The following is an 8,153-nucleotide window of genomic DNA, read 5'->3' on the forward strand; positions in this document are numbered from 1 at the left end:
TGTTTCAGTAAAACATTTATTGAAGCTTGTAAAGTTTCATGTAAAACAGTTATTAACAAAAATAACTTTATACATACAAAACTTTGAAACCAGTTAACATGTAACTTGACGTTTAACTTTATCAGCCAAACAATGGCATAAAACCTACCCAACATTTATAAATTTCTTGCAATAAAATATATTTTCTCACTCAAACACAAAGGTTCCGTCTATTTGTAAAGGGGAGGGAGGGAAGAGAGGGGAAGGGGAGGGAGGGGGAGGAGGGAAGATGGGAGGGGCGAAAGAGGGGGAAGTGGAGGGTTTTGGTACATCAATTGTTAATGTGACAAGCTCAATGTCCGAAAGCAGCAGCTGCTGAAGTGCAGTGTCCTGGAACTCATCTCCTCTGACATCATTTTCGGATATCTTTTGGCAGTACACTCTTCAGGGTGGGAAATTGCTTTGCTGTAATTCCTGTCAGACAGATAGTTCACATTAGCTTATAGGAGGCTTGCATATATCAACAAAGACATTGGGCGGGATTCTCCCGCACTTGGCGTGATGGCCCCACACCGGCTCCAAGAGCGGCGCGAACCAATCCGTCATCAGGCCACCCGGAAGTTGCGGAATCCTCCGCACCTCCGGGGCCTAGGCCGGCGCCAGAGGGGTTGGCGACGCGCCACCGGCGCCACAGGGCCGCCAAGACCGGCGTGCGTTGGCTCATGCGCAGATCCGCCGGCATGTTCTGGCGCATGTGCAGAACCGCCGACGTGTTTCCTGCACACGCGCAGGGGGTTTCTTCTCCACGCTCCCCAGGTAGGGGGCTGAGGCCTATCACCTGGGGCTTGTTATGAGCAAAGGTTATAATGAGGCCCAGATTAGGGCCTGATGACATGAGTTCCCCCAGCTAGAATTGCACTGGTAGTGAGATGCTGCGTTATGGAGACGCTTGTAAATAAGTCGATATTACATTTACTGAAGTGATCAAGAAGGGAAGAGAAAATGGAAAACAGAGAAATGTAGGGATGGAATTATGGAGCTCAAAGGTCCTGGCAGCTGAATGCTTGGCCACCAATTCTGGAGCATTAAAATTGGGATGCTCAACTCGGTCAGAATTAGAGAAGCGCAGATTTCTGTGGAGAAGCCATGGAGGGATTTGAAAATAAGAATGAGAATTTAAAACTTGAGAAGCTGCTTAGCCAGGACCTAATGGAGGTCAGTGAGCGCACATGTGATGGATGAACAGAATATGGGAGGGATTCTCCGACCCCCCGCCAGGTCGGAGAATCGCCGGGGGCCAGCGTCAATCCCGTCCCCGCCGTGTCCCGAATTCTCCGGCACCGGAGATTCGGCGAGGACGGGAATCGCTCCGCGCTGGTCGGCGTGCTCCCCCCGGTGATTCTCCGGCCCCGGAGCGACCCGTGGGCAATGGGGAACAGGTCCCCGGGCAGTGTGAACCATGGAGCTGAAGCATAAAGACCTGTTGTACAGTGTTCTGTGTCTGTTATTTATCTGCCTTATGGGCCGAAGTCCCGCCGCTGTCATCCCTCTCCCGCCGGCGTAGATAAAACCACCTACCTTACTGGCGGGAGCAGGTGGCGCGAGCGGGCTCCGGGGTCCTGGGGGGGGCGCGGGCTATCTGGCCCCGGGGGGTGCCCCACGGTGGCTTGGCCCGCAATCGGGGCCCACCGATCGGCGAATGGGCCTGTGCCGTAGGGGCACTCTTTTCCTTCCGCCTTCGCCATGGTCTTCACCATGGTGGAGGCGGAAGTGACCCCTCCCCTGCGCATGCGCAGTGATGACGTCAGCAGCTGCTGACGCTCCGACGCGTGCGCAGACTTCCACCGGCCAACGAAGTCCCTTTGGCCCCGGCTGGCGTGGCGCCAAAGGCCTTCCACGCCAGCTGGCGGAGCGCAAACCACTCCGGCGCAGGCCTAGCCCCTCAATGTTAGGGCTTGGCCCCTAAAGGTGCGGAGACTTCTGCACCTTTGGGGCGGCCCGACGGCGGAGTGGTTCACGCCACTCCATCACGCCTGGACCCCTGCCCCGCCGGGTAGGGGAGAATCCCGGCCATGGTGTGTGTTAGGACAAAGGCAGCAGAAGTTTGGATGACCTCATGTTTACGGAGGATAGAACACGGGAGGTCAGCCAGGAATGTATTGGAATAGTCAAGTCTAGAGGAATCAAGGCTTGGATGAGAGTTTAAGCAATAGATGAGTCGAGGCAAGAACAGAGCATATTGAGATGGAAATAGTGATGGTGCCGGTATCATAAGTTCATCTCAGGGGCTTTTGGGGGTTGCCTTTACTCCCAAAGTGCACTGCTTGAGTCTGTAGATTTCAAAACCATTACTCTTTATTTACAGCAAATATCCCTCCCCCTCTGGTGTACCATGGCTGCAGCGTACAGCATCTACAGGATGCACTGTCACAATATCATTGGGAAGTGGTGGGGGTGGATTGATGGGAGGACACTGTGAAATGAAATGAAAATGAAAATCGCTTATTGTCACAAGTAGGCTTCAATGAAGTTACTGTGAAAAGCCCCTAGTCGCCACATTCCGGCACCTGTTCAGTGAGGCTGGTACGGGAATTGAACCGTGCTGTTGGCCTGCCTTGGTCTGCTTTCAAAGCCAGCGATTTAGCCCTGTGCTAAACAGCCCCTCTGCTAAACAGAACCTAATCCCTGCACACAAATTATGTCGCTGAGTTGTTCAGGGATGATGACGAGGACAGACATACTAGAGGAGATCCTGTAGCCCGGCGTTGGAAGAGAATCTGAAAAAAACAGTACCGTTTTTCGCTGCAGAGTTCTGTTTCCAATAATCTCAATCAGATGTCGGGTACACCTGGGTTTTAAATAAAAGCAGACACAGGACGTTGAGTTCAAAATTACAATGGCTTAACATTTCAATTTATTGAATGATAAAACTTTAACACTTTGTGAACGCTGTAAAAATCTATCACTTTAACCCTAATTGTCAGAAGTATTTTGACCTTTGCTACTAGGTTGCAGGTGCACAATCTCAACCAAGAAATTACAGAAAGACCTTGCCTTGGTTAAAAGACTTGCTACATTACACCTCATCTGTACCTTCCTACATTTTTATTTTCTGATAGAAAGCTACAGAAATCAATATCATTATGGAGTTAAGTACCTGACTAAAATCTAAAAACTTCATCCTTAACCCAAGCATTCCTTCCCAGAAGTAAAAGATCTAACTGAAGTTTAACATAATACCTTGTGTCACCAAAATAACCTTCCCCCTGGAAAACTAAGCCCCCAGCTAAAGTTCCAAAACATAACCTGTGCCATCTATTTCAAGGAAGTCATTATATTTTCCCGTAAGTATTTAATTGATGTCCTTAATATTTTTCTTTCAAAAACTTAGTTAGGTTAATGACAATATTGTGTTTATCACTATATTGTATGAATAATAGCAGTTTATATGTTCTAAGCTTTATAGATGAAGGCTGAAACAAATTCATAATCAGTGTGATTAAAATTCAGCTATTTCGTGCAAATTAATTAATTTGATCATTTTGTGTTTGGGGTTTTTATTCATAAATAAATTAAGAGGTAAATATAAGTGAAGAACTCTTGAGATCAATAGTCTCTGGCTTTTAAACGCTAAAGAAAATCTGTTGGAGTTTCTGCCAGACATTGGACAGGTGAGTGTTGGAGTCACATTTAAAGTGGTCCTTGCACCTCATTGACCCAGGTAAGTGAAATACTGACCTCACAATCTCTGACAGGCTCAAACCCTGGAAGGCATCATCAGACATGAATGACCCTGTGAAATCTCAGGACCCTCTATGCTCACAGATTGCACAATGTTCAGCACCATTCACAAGTCCTCAGATCCTGATGCAGTCCGTATCCATATGCAGCAAGACCTTGACAACCTTCAGGCTTGGGCTGATAAATGGCAAGTAACATTCTCACCACACCAGCACCGGCAATGACCATCTCCAACAAGAACAAATCTAAATGTAATAAGAGACCCACGTGAAAGACCCATTGATCTCACCATGGGGCTCATGGAATACAAGCTCCCCCAATCAGGGAGGAGGCCTCCCAGTGGGGACCCGTGAGCCAGGCACTTCAAAGTCGGCCAGGATTGGAACCGGGATGATCGATAGTCCCAGCTGGGGTTTATGTGCTGTGTGTCACGTTATGGCCTTCCCTTTTCTTTGACTAAATAAACCTTTGTTGTTAAACCTTTTCGGGACAGCTGAGAATATTAGACTAGCCATCTCCCCTTGATATCCAAAGCCCCTGGATAGCATTAAATGCTAACTGTCTATCAACTGGGTGTTAATTGTATTTGGGCGGTGGGCATTAATTGGCGATTCACCTATAGAGGCTGTAATGTGAGAGTACCTTTAAGAAATGGGTGTTTATAAATGGGTGTGTATATAAATATCTGTAGTGAGAGTACCTTTAAGAAATGGGTGTTTGCTACTGAGGTGATGTCAGAGAGTGGGTGGAGCTGGGCTGTCTGTCAGCTTTTTACTTTCATTTTTGAGCAGGCTGTAGGGTGTGTTTTAGTTTCGTTTTAGTGTTGGAGCTGCAGTCACAGCCAGAAGGTGTATGAATCTCTCTCTCTGTAATCTAAAGACTGTAAACCGATCCTGGTGATTTAAACTAATAACAGTAGTGACATTAATCTGATGTGCTTCTGGTAAAAGGTGTTTAAATCATATGGGTGTTAAAAAGGAAAGCTTAAAGGTTTACTTAATGTTGTATTTGAATTAATGGTTGCTAAGATGTTCACTGTATGTTTTAAAAAGTTTAACTTGAGTTCATAGAATCAACATTGTTTTGTTTTAAAAAATACTTTTCCATTTCTGCTGTACCATATCTGTAGAGTGGGCCGTGTGCTCCCCATACCACAATCTATTAAAAGTTGTGGGTCAGGTGAACTCCATGATACACTTTGGGGTTCTCTAATCCCTGGCCCATAACAAGGCAGTTTGATTTGTTAATTAGATCCAATTTTTAAAAACTTAAGTGTAGAATCCTGCGGTAGAGACGCAGGCACACACGGGATGAACCAAGGTTTATTATGGTGTACACGATAGTTACAAAAACAACTCCTCTCCCCAAACGATCACCCTCCTCGACCTACACCCAGGTTGGGGTTTTTATACTGAGAGGTTTTCCCCTTGTTAAACACGCCAGCCAAGCCCTCCTTTTGATCCGGGCATAGTTCTGCTTGGCAGCGGCAAGATAAAAAAGCAATCGGCTACCCCGACCCGTCAGGCAAGAATGGCCTCCAAGCTGTAAAGGGAAGCACCACACATTGGGAGAAGTGGTTTTTCTGGATCGAAGTGCGTTAGTAGCCTCTCGCAGGTCAACCACCGCTTGACCTGTTGAAACGCCTTCTGGTGCCACATTGTGCAATCTGTGAGCATAAAGGGTCCTGAGATTTCAACAATTGGTGGAGCGGGCTGAGCAGTGTGATTAAGTTGGGGATGGAATTCCCATAGTAATCTATGAGCCCTAAGGAAGAGCGGAGCTCAGTTGGTCTTGAGGGATGGGAGCTTGCCGGGTGGACCGCACTTTGTCTTCCACCGGGTGAAAGCTGTGCCTGTCTACCCGGAACCCCAAATAGGTGACCTCGGGAACCATAAAATGCACTTCTCTCTGCGAAGGCGGTTACTGGCCTGTTCAAACTGCTGGAGGACTTCGGCCACGTTCTCCAAATGCTCTTTGTCTGAGGCTCCGGTGATGAGTACGTTATCCAGGTACGCGGCCACCCTGGGTAGGCCATGCAGAATGTTTTTCATTACACGCTGGAAAATCGCATCGGCCGATGAAAGCCCGAATGGCAGCCCTCTGTGGATGTTGACTGTGACGAACCTCAGAGAACCTGAATCTAGGAGCAACTGTAGATACGCAGGGATCATGTTGTGTTTTGTGAATATCGTTCCCCCGCTGAGTTTGCTGTACAGGTCCTCGATGCAAGGGACTGAGTAATGGTCGAGGTGAGAAACCCGGTTCACTGCTACCTAGTAGTCCCCGCAGAGACGCACGGAGCCATCGAGTTTTAACACCAGGAACACTGGCGCAGCCCATTCAGCGAAGTGGATGGGCGGATGATGCCCAAGTGATCCAGCTACGCGTTGACCTCATCAACTTGGCTCATCCCCAGTTATTGTGATATACTGAAAAAATACAGTAACTGCTTGACGTACTGGATCCAGCCATCGGTACCAGCATCGAACTGTTCAAGTTTTCCAATGTGTGGCATCTCTCCGTTCGGAGTGGAGGCCTCTCTGGTCCTGGATGAAATGAGTTGACAGTATAATGCACGATGGCTGGTGCAGCTCCACCTCACCCTTGTCGCCAGTGTAGAATTCAACGGAAGAGATGTTGGAATGCACAAGAGGATAGGAATGAACAAAGGTTAATTACCGTATACACAATCATTCCAAAAGCAACAATCCCTCACCCCGAATGGTCATCCTCCTTGACCTGCACCTACTTTGGGGTTTTTATGCTGAGAGGTTCCCCCCTTGATATGGGGAAACTCCCCCTCCCAGTGGTGTTCATACTTTGAGGTAAGCGTTGGGGGGGGGGGGGGGGGGGGGGGGGGGGGGGGGGGGGGGGGGGGGGTGGGGGGGGGGGGGCGCGAATCATACAGAGCATAGCCCTTGGCTCCCAAAAGAGTCGTAACATTAATAATAGTAATTAGAGACAGAAAGAAGGATTGTTGAGGTGGATGATGTGAGATGTGTATCTCTGTAAATAAAAAGCTTATACTTATGTCAAGACTGGGCTCCAGTATTAAATCCTTCACTCCCACCATCTCTAATGTTGAAGGAGTTTAGTTAGACAACGGTGCCTCCTCCAACTCAGCAGAAACCAGGCAATTAAAATAGGTAAAACTCAATCCACTCAGTCATTACTTAAACATGCTTGGGGTTTTGTTGGGTGCATGAAGCTTCTGTCTGAGTCAGGCAGGTGTCTCATATATTTATGCAAGTTGGGGTCCTACCACATTATTTGGACTCCCCACTGCCGTACCTGCCGAGGGGTAAAGCTGGCCATTGACAGTGAGTAGTCACCCGACGAACGAGATCCTTTTAGACTATTTTTAAACTTACCTTTGTGGGGGCAGGAGGATTGAGAGTTCGCCTCTGAGACTCAAAAGGAAAGGCCTTCCCTACCTAGGCCGCCTCATGAAATACAACCGCCTCTGGGACACCTGTTCCCATAAGGCCATACGACACAGGAACAGAATTAGGCCACTTAGCCCATCGAGTCTGCTCCTCCATTCAATCATGGCTGATATTTTTCTCATCCCCATTCTCCTGCCTTCTCCCCATAACCCCTGATCCCCTTATTAATCAAGAACCTATCTATCTCTGTCTTAAAGACACTCCGTGATTTGGTCTCCACAGCCTTCTGCGACAAAGAGTTCCACAGATGCACCGCCTTCTCGCTGAAGAAATTGCTCCTCATCTCTGCTTTGAAGGATCGTCCCTTTAGTCTGAGAAGACAGCATCCTCTCATTCCCACTTACAATGAATTAGAATTCCCACCCCCTGTGTTCAGATACTGCTTAAAACAAATACTCCGGTGTACTTCCTGTCTACCAGCAAATTGCCTCATGTAGTTGGTGCCTTGCAAAACTAATATACAAGTGAACTCAAGTGTGCCGTCCAGCATTTAGGATTCCACTGAGCCCCATTTTACTTTACTGAGCAATTAACCCTTAAGCTGTGCAGAGGTTCCGCAAATAAAGAACACATTGAACAGATGTGAATTTCAACACACTTGTTAGAGCTAGTTGCTGAAAATAAGAAGCAAATGTGAACTTCAAACAAAACTTTGCGCCACTCCGATGTTTGTGTTGCATAGAGAGATTTCCAAAAATTTGCTGTACCAGAGCTGATAAGACTCTTCGGGCGAGATTCTCCGCACTCCCGACGGTGCGGAGAATAGCGTGGCTCGTAAAATTCCCGCTATTCTCCCCCCCCCCCCCCCCCCCCCCCCCCCCCCCCCCCCCCCCACGCCCGACTCCCGATACGAATCGCTGCCGCTGTTTTTTTACGGCCGGCAGCGATTCTCAGCTGATCGATGGGCCGAGTTCCCAGCCCTTTACGGCTGTTTTTACGAACGGCAAACACACCTGGTCTGGCCGTTCGTAAAAACGGCCGTAAACT

The 8,153-nt window shown here is 48.1% G+C and overlaps 1 long non-coding RNA gene across 1 annotated transcript; it reads right to left on the reverse strand.

Moving 5' to 3' along the window:
• Positions 1 to 232: 232 nt before the first annotated feature.
• Positions 233 to 3,172, reverse strand: LOC119953673. Its single transcript, XR_005458074.1, has 3 exons — positions 3,137 to 3,172; positions 2,721 to 2,827; positions 233 to 453 (listed from the first exon to the last, which is right to left on the reverse strand). It is a non-coding gene; the product is annotated as an uncharacterized LOC119953673 (long non-coding RNA).
• Between the last annotated feature and the right edge of the window lie 4,981 nt (positions 3,173 to 8,153).

The sequence above is a fragment of the Scyliorhinus canicula genome, chromosome 18 (genome assembly GCF_902713615.1).
Source record: "Scyliorhinus canicula chromosome 18, sScyCan1.1, whole genome shotgun sequence".
In the NCBI taxonomy this organism is placed as follows: Eukaryota; Metazoa; Chordata; class Chondrichthyes; order Carcharhiniformes; family Scyliorhinidae; genus Scyliorhinus; species Scyliorhinus canicula.